Below are 15514 nucleotides of genomic sequence, written 5' to 3' on the forward strand. Positions count from 1 at the left end.
AACATCTTGTCCAGTGTTTAATTCACAACACACACCCACATATGTTATTATAATAGAAAACAGATGTTAAAAAGAATGGGAACATTATTATAAGGTGGAAAAATAAACTATCTAGAAATCAAAGCTGATACTGCTATATAGTCTTTCTTGACATAGATCTACTAATGGAATTATACCACAATACAATTTTAAAAATTATACCCTTATTTTTTCATAATACTAAACTTTTCATCTATACTACTCATTTATTGATCATGTATCTGAGACTAAGAAATATTACAATAAAAACCAGGAAGTTGGAAGATCAGCATATGCACGCACACCCCGTTACTCTTTGGGGCAGGTCTTTCAAACTCCACCAGCTCCAACCACTGGGGGTCTGGGACCTGGGTAGGATTAGCCCCTTATATTCAAAATCAACTGCTAAGTTACTCTTTCATTTGCTGATAAAGTTTCTAATAGTAAATAAACTGTACAAAGAACTTGCTTTGGGTCCTGATTTAGGGCCTAAATTTAAACATATGAAACTACCTGGACATCTATCTTTTATTTTTTCATCCTTGCTCTTATATGTACAAGAGATGGGGGCGAGGGGGTGGAGTAAACAAACATGTTAACAGCAATACAGATTAGTTTTCAAAAAACTAATCTGCTCTAATATAACTACAAAAATACACAAACACACAGATAAACATTCCTTACCTCCAATGTTTCAACTGGTGAAACTTCAACTAAAATACCTTGTCCAGTTTGACACGCAGCAACAATTCACGGTAAAAAACTTGAAGAAAAGGCTGAAGACACTGTCCTAGGTAAACGAAAGACCAAAGTGGTAATATTCAAACTGTGAAAGGCTTAAGGAAGGCCGTATGAGCAAGTGATACAGTATACAAATAAAAGGTCACGAAAAAGAAAAGCAGCCATTTGTATACCTTTACCACCTGAAATTTCAGTGAATGAAGTTTATGTTCAGTCAGTAACAAAAAGTTCCCCTGACTGCCTGAGCCACCCTGCTCCCCTTCCTAGTCAGTCACCTCTAGTCCCTAAGGCAGAGCTGACAACAGCAGAGGGGATGGCCAAAGCTTTTCTGAGGTTTTGGCTTCAGAGAAAGCTGGCAAGAACTTTAGCTGCATCCCTGGCAAACCATCAGGGGTCCTTGCAGCTCCGCATGAAATACTAGTCATTAAATTTGAATGGGTTTGATTACAAAACTGTGCTAAGACGCTTTAAGGGCCATACGTCCTTAAATTTAAATGACTCTATACTGCGTCTATACGGAATCTATATTGAGTCTAATTTATCCTCTGGGAAAGTAGAAGAATGTTTGAAATTTCCACACCCCAAGTGAGCACCACACCCTCAGTACAAAGCCCAACAGTGAAGGGGGGTATATATTTTTTCCTTTGTATTCCTTTCCTTTCCCCACCATTCACCCCCCACTATACCTTCTCAAGAGAATTTGAACTGCTCACTCAGGACTGGGAGGCCCTCCCCATAACCCAACCCACAAAATCACTAATCTACCACTCAAGAATAACTTTAACTTCCTCAAGAAGGAAAAAAAATACTTTAGTATAGGCCTTAGTGAAATAATATAAAGAGTCTTACTAGCTAAAAAAGAAAGCAGAGTCTTCTTTCCCCAGTAGAGGGTATTAACAACTGAAGAACTAACTAGATATTTTAGGTTAACCAACTAGCCTTAGTGAATGAGGAAAAAGTTCTTCCAGAGAGAAAAGTTTCAGCTAATAATGGCAGAAGTAACCAAATTAGAACGCTCACAATTTGGCAATTTTTAATTTAATAACTAATCCATGCAATTGTAATCGATGAATGGTACAAGCATTAGGGTGAAAAGTGGGGCTTCATGAAGGGATCAGGCTGTCAACACCTGAACTCTTGCATAAATCAAACCAACCAACTACAAAACAAATTTTTTTAGACAACTGGGAGAACTTGAACGTGGACTAATAAGTATTATATACGCAATTAAGGAATCATTACCAGGTGTGTTGTATATGACACTGCATTGTGGTTATGTAAGAAAATGTGTTGTTTTAGATACATGTTATTTAGGGATGAAATAATGTCTTGGATACGCCATAAATTCTCAGCAAAAAAAAAAAGCAATAGGGGGAAGATGAAACAAGTATGGAGAAATGTTGATGTCTGCAGCATAGAGGTTCACTGAACTTTTTGTGTACATTTGGAAATGTTCACAAATAAAAATTTAAAAATAAAAACAATCAACTAGGAGTCACTACAGAGTCCTTTAAGGAGAAAAAAACCAATGTATTCAAAATAATACTTAAAAGCTGATGATTTTCATTCTTTTGTACAGAGATCACAGAAAAAGAAGCTAAAGATATAAAACTACTGAGAGGGTTCTTAAGGCAGTCCAGAGATAAAATCCTTAAAGAGCCAAAACCATTATATTTAAACGTCAATTAACATTAACTAATATTATGATTAATAATTATATTAATTAGTAATTATAATTATCAGCATAACTTACAATTAATTATAATGTTAAGTATAAACTTAAATAATTACTGAATCTTATTATATGCAAGGTCCTGCAATAAGTGATAAAGCAGGGATTCCCTGGTGGCGCAGCGGTTAAGAATCCGCCTGCCAATGCAGGGGACATGGGTTCGAGCCCTGGTTGGGGAAGATCCCACATGCCACAGAGCAACTAAGCCCATGCGCCACAACTACTGAGCCTGTGCTCTAGAGCCCATGAGCCTCAACTACTGAGGCCCGCATACCTAGAGCCCGTGCTCCACAACGAGAAGCCACCGCAATGAGAAGCCCACGCGCCACAATGAAGAGTAGCCCCCGCTCGCTGCAACTAGAGAAAGCCCGCGCGCAGCAACAAAGACCCAACTCAGCCAAAAATAAATAATAAATAAATTTTAAAATTTATTAAAAAAAATAAGTGATAAAGCATAAGGGTGAAGCCCATGCCCTGACTTTTTTTTTTTTTAATTGCCCATGCCCTGTCTTAAAGCTTACTCTTGAGCTGGTGAAAAAGAACATATGTACTCTGTACCCTGATAACAAAAAGAGTTCAGAGAAGGGAGAGATGACTTCATGTAAATCAAGTTTACTGAAGAAAAATAAAGTGGACAACAGAAAAGATACAGGATTAAAAGAGAAGGAAAAGGGAAAAGTGCAAAGGTTTGAAATAGGACATTCAAAAGATACTGGTACCACTCACAATTCTACCAACATTTTAAAGCATGACAGTTTTGTGAGTGATATGGGGAGAAAACTAATGAATAAACTTCCAAGAAAAGAATCCTTGGATAGGGACAAAATAAAAAAACAAACCACACACAGACACGACAGTTCTCAAGAGAAAATGGAGTATTACTAAATTTGAGGAGGTGGCATCCTCATACCCTTAAACAAGTAGTAACTGAACACTATGTAATTGAACATGCTCCAAGCAAACAAGGGCATTTGACATCCACAGTCCTAATGTAAGATAACTGTTCAAGCTTTTCATTACAAGGATGTTGAAAATGAGATGTGAGTACCATTCAGAAGCAGAAGCACCACCAGACATATAGCAGCACTGACTCTACTACTAGGAAAAGGGTCTGAGGCAGAAAAGCTTTTTGCTCTCCTTAAGATTCAGAGGATCAGAGCAAACAAGACTTTGGCTAGGATCTTATAAAGAGCGATTAGAAAAGAAAGGAAGGCTTACAGAAAATATCCAGTAAGGAAGTTAGAGAGTTTGAGTCTAACCATAAGAGTGACAAGAAAGATGGCAAGTGCACTGGAAAGAAAAGAGGCATCTTTCTTAGAAACAGAAAAATTGAGGCATGCATAAAGAGAAGGAAAGGGACTGACTATACATGTGGGGTGAGAAAGGACTAGTGACAAAGCAAGCTTTCCAACAGGGCAGAGGAGGTGGCAAATTCCAGGGCTGGTGTGACCATATTCTAGAAATGGGGTGGGCTGAGAGGCAGTGAGGATGGGATATGAAGGAGTGATATCCCAATTGTCTCAATCTTCAGGACATGATTCATGAGATCATTATATTACATGGTGTACAGAAAGAAGAAAGCATAACGTGACAAAACTGGGAAGTCAGTGAGCATCTACAGGCAAGCATTAACAGGCCACAACAGCTGAAATAAAACACTGTAATAATCACAGACGACATAAGCCACTCACCAGATGTGGAGCCACAGACAAGTTACTTAACCTCTCTTAGGCCCTGTTTCCAAATCCTTTGCTTAATACCACACCTCACAAGATGTTGTAGGAATTAATTTACATAGAAGGAAAATGTTTGTAACTTGTAAAGCACCATATTCATTCAAGAGGATGCTCGAGAGCTTTCATAATACAGCAAACAAGAATCTCAGCAGAACTGCCTCCTTTTTTTCTATTTCACAAGGACAGATATATATTATGTCTACAAATATGTACACTAAAACAGAAGTCATGACAGTTATAGTATAACTACAAAAGCATTCTTTTCTATGAGAGAAAAATAAAACTTAGTTGATATTGTACATCCCAATTTCAATAGTAATTAAGAGGGATTTCATGTTCTAAAAGTCATTCCAGAGACTTATTTTTAACTGAAACTTAAATACAATAAACCTGTCCACTGTCAAGGACTAGAAACTGCCCTAGGTGGAAGAGACTAAAATCCTGAATCCTGAATACTCAGGTAACAACTTATTTATAATTTCACACACACACACACACACACGCACACACACACACACACAATGTAACCTTTTAATTAAAATGTGCAAAGTTATCCAAGTGAGTACAGCTACATAAAACAAAATAAAACAAAATTTAAAGCGAACTAGGGGCTGAGTCTGACCTAGAAAACAAGACAAAATCATGTTCTGCCATAAAGAGCCAATGGGAAGACTCCTTCTCTTGGTTATGGCATATTAGGTAATTTGAACCAATTTTTCCACTTTAGACAAATAATAAAGTTGGACAAAATGTAAGAAATGACTTGCTTAAAGGATCAAAGAGCCAACAGGATAGTGCTTTCAGATCCATTAAAGGACTGGAATTCAGAGAGGTGAGCACAACAATCCAGAAGAAACCAGAAGTTAAACCGTATCTGACAGCTGGGTAGGCCCAGAGGGACAAAAGGAAAATCCTCTTTGCTACCCTCATGTTAGGAACCTAAAGGGCTGCACCTTAGAAATATGGGTGAACCGGAAAATAAACAGTCCATAAATTGAAAGCAATTTAGCCTTGAGTCATCCAGTTGGCCCAGAAAAATCTCAAAAGCTGAGATTTGACTAAGTAATCCTAGATTCCCTCAAGCAGATGACACCCCCCCCCCAAAAAAAATCCTTCCTGGAAGATATCATCCTGGTCTCAAATGATTTCTCAAGTAATTTTTCAAATCCAATGCCCAGCAAACAATTAAAGACAACTGGGCACATGGGAAAACAATAGACATAAGATCAAAAACCACAGAAACATAAAACAATAAACACTCACAGAGACTCCAAATATTGTAATTATGAAACAAACACTTTGGTTCAAGGAAATGGAAACCAAACTTAAAAGTCTCAGCAATGAACTAGAAACTATGAAAAGTGATATACCAGGTTTTTATAAGAAGCAAACAAATTTTGTTACTGAAAAATACAAAAACTGAAATTGATCATCCAATGAACAGGTTTAACAGCCAATGGACACAGTTGAGACACTGAATCAGAGACAAGTCAGTGGGAAAAAAGCTCAGAATAAATACAGGATAAGCAACATGGGGATATGGTGTGAAGGTATAACATCTGACACAGTTAATTGGAATTCCAGAAGGAAAGGAGAGACAGTATGGGGTAGAAGCAAAATTTGAATGGCTGAAAATTTCCAAAAATGATTAAGAAATGTCAAACCACAGATTTAAGGATGTCAATGAATTCCTAGCTGAAAATCAGCAGACAAAGAAAAAGTTAAAAGCATCCCGAGAGGGAAAAAGATTACTTCCAAAGAAGCAACAGTTTACATGGATAGCTTAATTCTCAACAACAAAAATGGAAGATAAAAGACATATGTAATGGAATCCCTAAGTAGCAGAAAGAAAAACAACTGCCAACCAAGTATTCCACGGCAGAGAAAACACCCATCAAGAATGAAAATTAAGGGGGTGGAGACACAATGGTGCAGTAGAAGAAAGTGAACTGACCTTTTCTTACGAAAACACCAAAATCACAACTAACTGCTGAATGACCATCGACAAAAAAATGCTGGAACCTCCCAAAAAAGATATCCTACATCCAAAGACAAAGAAGAAGTCACAGTGAGATGGTAGGAGGGGCACAATCGCAATAAAATCAAATCCCATACCCGCTGGGTGGGTGACCCACAAATTGGAGAATAATTATACCACAGAAGCTCTGCTACAGGAGTGAAAGTTTTGAGCCCCACGTCAGGCTCCCCAGGCTGAGAGTCTGGCAACGGGAGGAGGAGCCCCGAGAGACTCTAGCTGTGAAGGCCAGTGGGGTTTGATTGCAGGAATTCCACAGGACTGGGGGAAACAGAAACTCCACTCTCAGAGGGGGAACACAAGGTCTCGTGTGCACCAGGACCCAGGGAAAAAAACCGGTGACCTCATAAGAGCCTGGGCCAGACCTTCCTGCTGGTATTGCAGGGTCTCCTGCAGAGGTGGGGGGCTGCTGTGGCTCAATGCAGGGACAAAGACACTGGTGGCAGTAGTTCTGGGGAGTACTCATTGGCATGTGCCCTCCTGGAGGCTGCCATCTTCTCACCAAGACCTGGCCCCACCCAACAGCCTATAGGCTCCAGTGCTGGGATGCCTCAGACCAAACAACCAACAGGGCAGGAACACAGTCCCACCCATCAGCAGACAGGCTGCTTAAAGTCTTCCTGTGCCCACAGCTGCCCCATAAGCACAACCCCTGACACGGCCCTGCCCACTAGAGGAACAAGACCCAGCTGCACCCACCAATGGGCAGGAACCAGTTGCTCCCACCAGGAAGCCTGCACAAGCCTCTGAGACAGGCTCATCCACCAGGGGGCAAACAGCAGAAGCAAGAACTACAACTCTGCAGCCTGCAGAATGGAAACAGTAATCACAGAAAGTAAGACAAAATGAGACGGTAGATGAATCTGTCCCAGGTGTTGGAACAAGATAAAACCCCAGAAGAACAACTAAGTGAAGTGGAGACAGGCAATCGACCCAAAAAAGAATTCAGAGTAATGATAGTAAAGATGATCCAAGATCTCAGAAAAAGAATGGAGGAACAGATCGAGAAGATACAAGAAATGTTTGACAAAGACCTAGAAGAGCTAAAGAACAAACAAACAGATTAATAATACAACAACTGAAATAAAAAATACACTAGAGGAAACCAATATCACAATAAGTTAGACAGAAAAAAGGATATGTGAGCTGGAAGACAGAATGGTGGAAATCACTACTACAGAATACGATAAAGAAAAAAGAATGAAAAGAAATGAAGACAGTCTAAGAGACCTCTGCGGAAACATTAAACGCAACAACAATCACATTAGAGGGGTCCCAGAAGGAGAAAAGAGAGATAAAGGACCTGAGAAAATATCTGAAGAAATGATAGCTGAAAACTTCCCTATCTTGGGAAAGGAAACAGTCACCCAAGTCCAGGAAGCACAGAGAGTCCCAGGCAGGATAAACCCAAGGAGGAACATGTAGAGACACATAATAATCAAACTGAGAAAAATTAAAAACAAAGAAAAAATATTAAAAGCAAAAGGGAAAAGCAACAAATAATATACAAGGAAACTCCCATAAGGTTATCAGCTGATTTCTCAGCAGAAACTCTGCAGGCCAGAAGGGAGTGTCATGATATATTTAAAGTGATGAAAGAGAAGGACCTACAACCAAGAATACCCAACAATGCTCTCATTGAGATTCAACAGAAAAATCAAAAGCTTTACAGACAAGGAAAAGCTAAGAGAATTCAACATCACCAGACCAACTTTGCAACAAATACTGAAGGAACTTCTCTAGGCGGAAAAGAAAAGGCCACAACTACAAACAAGTATATACAAATGAGAAAGCTCACTGGTAAAGGCAAACATACAGTAAAGGTAGGAAATCATCTACACACAAATATGTTATCAAAACCGGCAATGGTGAGGAGAGCACAAATGCAGGAAACGGGAAATACGTTTCAAATTAAGAGACCAGCAGCTTAAAACGATCTTGTTTATATATACAGACTGCTATAGCAAAACTTCATGGGAACCGCAAACCAAAAATCTACAACAGATACACACACAAGAGAAAAAGCAGGGAATTCCCTGGCGGTCCAGTGGTTAAGGCTCCGTGTTCCCACTGCAGGGAGCACAGGTTCGATCCCACATACCGTGTGGCGCAACCAAAAAAAAGGAGAGAGAGACAGAAAGAGAAAGCTATCCAAACACAACACTAAACAAAGATCAGAGCAGAAATAAATGAAATAGAAATGAAGAAAAAAACAGAAAAGATCAATAAAACTAAAAGCTGGTTCTTGGAAAAGATAAACAAAATTGATAGACCTTTAGCCAGACTCATCAAGAAAAACAGGGAAAAGGCTCAAATCAATAAAATTAGAAATGAAAAAGGAGAAGGTACAACAGACACCACAGAAATACAAAGAATCATAAGAGACTACTACAAACAACTATATGCTAATAAAATGGACAACCTAAAAGAAATGGACAAATTCTTAGAAAAGTACAATCACCCAAGACTGAACCAGGAAGAAATAGTAAATATGAGCAGTCCAATCACAAGTACTGAAATTGAAACTGTGATTTTAAAACTCCCAACAAACAAAAGCCCAGGACCACATGGCTTCACAGGCAAAATCTATCAAACATTTAGAGAAGAGTTAACGCCTATCCTTCTGAAACTTCTCCAAAAATTGCAGAGGAAGGAACACTCTGAAACTCATTCTATGAGGCCATCATCACCCTGATACCAAAACTAGACAAAAATAATACAAAAAAAAAAGAAAATTACAGGCCAATATCACTAATGAACATAGACATAAAAATCCTTAACAAATTACTAGCAAACTGAATACAACAACACAATAAAAGGATCCTACACCGCGATCAAGTGGGATTTATCACAGGGATGCAATGATTTTTAAATATCCATAAGTCAATCAGTGTGATACACCACATCAACAAACTGAAGAACAAAAACCACATGATCATCTCAATAGATGCTGGAAAAGCTTCTGAAAAAATTCAACACCCATTTATGATAAAAACTCTCCAGAAAGTGGGCACAGAGGGAACTTACATCAACCTAATAGAGGCCATATACGACAAACATATATACAGCTAACAACATACTCAACAGTGAAAAGCTGAAAGCATTTCCTCCAAGATCATGAACAAGACAAAGACGTCCACTCTCACCACTTTTATTCAACATAGTTTTGGAAGTCCTAAGCACGACAATCAGAGAAGAGAAAAAATAAAAAGAATACAAGTCGGAAAAGAAGTAAAACTGTCACTGTTTGCAGATGACATGACACTATACATAGAAATCCTAAAGATGCTACCTAAATCCTAAAGAAAACTACTAGAGCTCATCAGTGAATTCGGTGAAGTAACAGGATACAAAATTAATGCACAGAAATCTCTTGCATTCCTATAAACTACTGATGAAAATTCTGAAAAAGAAATTAAGGAAACACTCCCATTTACGACTGCAACATAAAGAAGAAAATACCTAGGAATAAACCTACCTAAGGAGACAAAAGACCTGTATGCAGAAAACTGTAAGACACTGATGAAAGAAATTAAAGATGATACAAACAGATAGAGAAATATACCATGCCCTTGGATTGGAAGAATCAACATTGTGAAAATGACTATGCTACCCAAAGCAATCTACAGATTCAATGCAATCCTTATCAAACTACCAATAGCATTTTTCACAGAACTAGAATAAAAAATTTCACAATTTGTACGGAAACACAAAAGACCCCGAATAGCCAAAGCAATCTTGAGAAAGAAAAACGGAGCTGGAGGAATCAGGCTCCCCAACTTCAGACTATACTACAAAGCTACAGTAATCAAGACAGTATGGTACTGGCACAAAAACAGACATATAGATCAATGGAACAAGATAGAAAACCCAGAAATGAACCCAAGCACCTATGGTCAATTAAACTAAAACAAAGGAGGCAAGACTATACAACGGAGAAAAGACAGTCTCTTCAATAAGTGGTGCTGGGAAAACTGGACAGCTACATGTAAAAGAATGAAATTAGAATATTCTTTGATACCATACACAAAAATAAACTCAAAATGAATTAAAGAGCTAAATGTTAAGACCTGATACTATAAAACTCTTACAGGAAAACATAGGAAGAAGACTCTTTGACATAAATCACAGCAATATCTTTTTCGATCCATCTACTAGAGTAATGGAAATAAAAACAAAAATATACAAATGGGACCTAATGAAACTCAAAAGCTTTGGCAAAGCAAAGGAAACCATAAACAAAACATAAAGACAACCCACAGAATGGCAGACAATATTTGCAAATGATGCAACTGACAAGGGATTGATCTCCAAAATCTACAAACAGCTCATGCAGCTCAATATCAAAACAAACCCAAACAACCCAATCAAAAAATGGGCAGAAGACCTAAATAGACATTTCTCCAAAGAAGATATACATACAGCCAAGAGACACAGGAAAAGATGCTCAACATTGCTAATTATTAGAGGAACGTGAATCAAAACTACAATGATATATCACCTCATACCATTCAGAACGGCCATCATCAAAAAGTCTACAAACAATAAATGGTGGAAAGGGTGTGGAGAAAAGGGAACCCTCCTACACTTTGTGTGGGAATGTCAATTGGTACAGCCACTATGGAGAACAGTATGGAAGTTCCTTAAAAAACTAAAAACAGAGCCACCATATGATCCAGCATTCCCACTCCTAGGCATATATCCGGAGAAAATTATGGTTCGAAAGGATACAGGCACCCCAATGTTCACTGCAGTGCTGTTTACAACAGCCAAGTCATGGAAGCAACCTAAATGCCCATCAACATACGAATGGATAAAGAAAACGTGGTACATATATACAATGGAATATTAATCAGCTATTAAAAAGAATGAAATAATGCCATTTGCAGCAACATGGATGGACCTGGAGATTATGATACTGAGTGAAGTAAGTCAGACAGAGAAAGACAAATATCATATGATATCTCTTACATGCAGACTCTAAAACAAATGATACAAATGAAATTATTTACAAAACAAACAGACTCACAGACTTAGAGAACGAACTTATGGTTACCAGGAGGGTAAGGGTAAGGGTGAGGATGAGGGTGAGGGGAAGGGATAGTTAGAGAGTTTGGGATTGACATGTACACACTGCTATATTTAAAATGGATAACCAGTACTTCCCTGGTGGTCCAGTGGTTACAACTCCGTGCTTCCACTGCAAGGGGTGAAGGTTCAATCCCTGGTCAGGGAACTAAGATCCCACATGCCACCCAGTGCAGCCAAAAAAAAAGGGTAACCAACAAGGACCTACTGTATAGCACAGCAAACTCTGCTCAATATTATGTAACAACCCAAATGGGAAAAGAACTTGAAAAAGAATAGATACGTGTATATGTATAACTGAACCACTGTGCTGTACAAGTGAAACTATCACAACACTGTTAGTCAACTGTACTCCAATATAAAATAAAAAGTTTAAAAAAATTCAAAGTTTGAGATTGACATATACACACTACTGTATTTAAAATAGATAACCAACAAGGACACATTGTATAGCACACGGAACTCTGCTCAATATTCTGTAATAACCTAAATGGGAAAAGAATCTGAAAAACAATACATACATTTAAGAAAAAAAGAACGAAAATGAAATATATTTTCTGACAAATAAAAACAGAGTTCACATCCAGCAGAACTCCACTAAAAAATCATAAAGCAAAAAAAACTGACCCAAAATGGAAGGTCACAGATGCAGAAATGAATGAAGAACCATGAAAGTTTAAATAAGCATGTGAAAAATCTAACGGGGCATTGATTGTATAAAATAATAATGTCCTGTGGGGTTTAAAATACGTACAGAAACTTATCTCCCAACCCATTAAATTACATACATGGAATATGTACAGCTTTTTGTAAAAAAAATATACATACAGAATATTAAGTTACAGGACAAGAGCATGAATGTGAGGAGATCGGTAAATGGAACAGAGGTATTTTAACGTTCTTGCTTCAACCAGGAGGAAGATAAAATTATCAGTTAACACTAGACTTTGATAAGTGACCTATGCATGCTGTAAGTGCGAGTGCAATCATGAAAATAATTAAAATGAATATGCGATATCTGAACCAATAAAGGAAAATCGATATAAAAATAATCAAATCAAAGGAAGAGAAAAATAAAGAACAGGTGGGACAAAAATGTGCTGCTGTATTTAATCTCAAAATGTCAGTACTTACATTAAATACAAATGGACTGAATGTTCCCAAAAAAGAAAAAGATTATCAGACTTAAAAAAAACAATCTACAAACATATGCTGCTTTCAAGAGACCCATTTAAACATAAGAATACAGAAAGGCTGAAAGTAAAAGGATAAAAAAATATATCATGCAAACACTAGCCAAAATAAAGACGGTATAGCTAAATTACTTTCAGAAAAAAACAGACATCAAAGAAAAAGTATTACTAGAGTTAAAAGAGTCACTTCAAGGATGATAAAATGTTTAACTCACCAGAACATAATTAACTAAATTTATATGCACTTGGGACTTCCCTGGTGGACCAGTGGTTAAGAATCCACCTTCCAATGCAGGGGATGTGGGTTCGATCCCTGGTCAGGGAAGGAAGATCTCACATGCCACGGGGCAACTAAGCCCACGCACCATAACTACTGAGCCTGTGCGCTCTGGAGCCCACATGCCAGAACTAGAGAGTCCACGCACCACAACTAAATAGAAGCCCATGTGCCGCAAAGAAGAGCCTGCATGCCACAACGAAAGATCCCACGTACGCCAATTAAGAACCAACACAGCCAAATAAATAAATAAATAAATAGTTTCTAAAAATTTAGATGCACTTGATATCATGACCTCAAATTATATATACAGGAAAAGTTGACAGAACTAGTAGGAGAAATACACATACATTAGTATCATAGTGGTGGATTTTAAGGTATCTCTCAGTAGTTGAAATAAGCAGACAAAAAAATCAGTAAGGATAACACAACACAATTAACAAATTTGATCGATAGGCATATATAGAACTCTGCATCCAACAGCTGCAGAATATATTCTTTTCAAGGTCTTACATATTTACAAAAACTGATCACATGTTGAGCCATAAAGTAAATCTCAAGAAATTTTAAAAGACTGAAATCACTCAGAGAAAGTACTCTAAACCAGAAAGCAATTATAAAATATGCAGTTAGAAAATTCTTATATTACTGGAAATTTAAAAATCCACTTTAAAATAACCCACTGATCAAAGAAGAAATTACAATGGAAATTAAGATATGTTGTGAAGTTATAATGGAAATACTACATATCAAAAATAATGGGATGCAAGTAAAGACATACTTGAAAGTAAAATGTGTAGTTTCAACTGCATATGTTAGGAAGGAAATAAGGGTGCAAATTAATACCTAACCACCCTTGTTAAGAAATTAGAAAAATAAAAGCAAAACGAATCCTAAAAAAATAATAAATATAAAAGCAGATATTAACAAAATAAAAAAAACCAACACAGCTGGTTCTTTGGAAGAATTACTGTAATTGCTAATCCTCTAGTAAAATTATTTTTAAAAAGAGAAGGAGAAAAAAAGATACATATACCCAGTATCAAGAATGAAAAAGGCCCAAGAGGAATGAAGACATATGTCTGCACAAAAACTTGTACATGAATGTTCATGGTAGCATTACTCATAATAGCCAAAAACTGAAAACAACTCAAACGTCCATCAACTGATGAATGAATAAATTAAATAAGGTATATCCATACAGTAGCATATTATCTGGCAGTAAAAAGAAATGAAGTACAGTTGACCCTTGAACAACACAGGGATTAAGGTTGCTAACCCTCCACACAGTTGAAAATCCGAGTATAACTTATAGTTGGCCCTCCATATACATGATTCCTCTGTGTACACAGTTCCTCTGTATTCACGGTTCCACATCTGCAGATTAAACCAAATGCAGACTGTGTCGTACTATAGTGTTTACTACTGAAAAAAGTCCCCATATAAGTGGATCCACACAACTCAAACCCCTGTTGTTCAAAAGTCAACTGTACTGATATATGCTACAACATAAGTGAACTTTGAAAACATTATGCTAAGTGAAAGAAGCCAGTGACAAAAGACCACAAATTGCATGATTCCATTTAAGTGAAAATTTCAGAAGAAGAAAATCTAGAGGCAAAAAGATTTGTGATTGCCTAGGGCTGATGGGGCGAGAAGGAGCTCGGGGAAAATGGGGAGTGATTGCTAATGGGTGCAGCATTCCTTTTTGTTCTGAAATTGATTATGCTGATGGTTGTACAACACTGTGAATGTTATAAAAACTGCAAAGTTGTACACTTCGAATGGGTGAATTGTATGGTTATACCTCAAAGCTATTAAGAAAAGAAAGGAGGAACATTCAGTAAGGAATCTGTAGACAATAAATGATAAAAGAGCATAACTGTAATACCAATAATTTGAAAATTCGGATAAAATGGACAAATTTTTTAAAAAGATAACTTACCAAACAGTTGTAAGAAGAAATAAATTCATACCAAGCATCTTTTCCAACAATGGTATAAAATTAGAAATCAATTACAAGAAGAAAACTGGAAAATTCACAAATATGTGGAAATTAAACAACATGCTACTGAAAGACTAAAAGATCAACAGAGAAATCAAAAAATACCTTGAGACAAATAAAAATGAAAATACAACACACCAAAAATTATGAGATGCAGCAAAGCAGTTCTAAGAGGGAAGTTCATAATAACTGAGGCCTACCTCAAAAAACAATAAATATCACAAATAAATAACAAAACATTACACTTCAAGGAACTAGAAAAAGAACAAAGTTCAAAGTTAGTAGAATGAAGGAAATAACAAAGATCAGAGTGGAAACAAATAAAATAGAGGCCAAAAACACAATAGAAGAGATCAATGAAACTAAGAGCTGGTTCTTTAAAAAGTAGACAAAATTAACAAACAGATACCACAGAACTACAAAGGATCATAAAAGACTACAATGAACAATTATACACCAACAAATTGGACAACCTAGAAAAAATGGATAAATTCCTACAAACACATAACCTTCCAAGAATGAATCATGAAGAAATAGAAAATGTGAATAGATCAATTACTATTACGGAGACTGAATCAGTAACCAAAAATCTCCCAACAAACAAAGGGTCCAGGACCTGAGAGCTTCACTGGTTAATTCTACATTCAAAGAAGAATTAATACAAATCCTTCCCAAACTCTTCTAAAAAT

The 15514-nt window shown here is 37.0% G+C and overlaps 1 protein-coding gene across 3 annotated transcripts in view; it reads right to left on the reverse strand.

Moving 5' to 3' along the window:
- Positions 1–15514, reverse strand: part of TAB3 (TGF-beta activated kinase 1 (MAP3K7) binding protein 3) — a 100645-nt gene that overhangs the window by 64245 nt on the left and 20886 nt on the right. For 2 of the 3 annotated variants that reach the window (XM_061178950.1, XM_061178949.1), the window contains exon 2: positions 703–808. The exons of the other annotated variant lie outside the window; for it this stretch is intronic. The gene's annotated coding sequence lies outside the window, so the exon portion shown is untranslated. The remainder of the gene's footprint in view (positions 1–702; positions 809–15514) is intronic. 3 annotated transcript variants of the gene reach the window in all.

Source organism: Eubalaena glacialis, chromosome X (assembly GCF_028564815.1).
Source record: "Eubalaena glacialis isolate mEubGla1 chromosome X, mEubGla1.1.hap2.+ XY, whole genome shotgun sequence".
Taxonomy (NCBI): Eukaryota; Metazoa; Chordata; class Mammalia; order Artiodactyla; family Balaenidae; genus Eubalaena; species Eubalaena glacialis.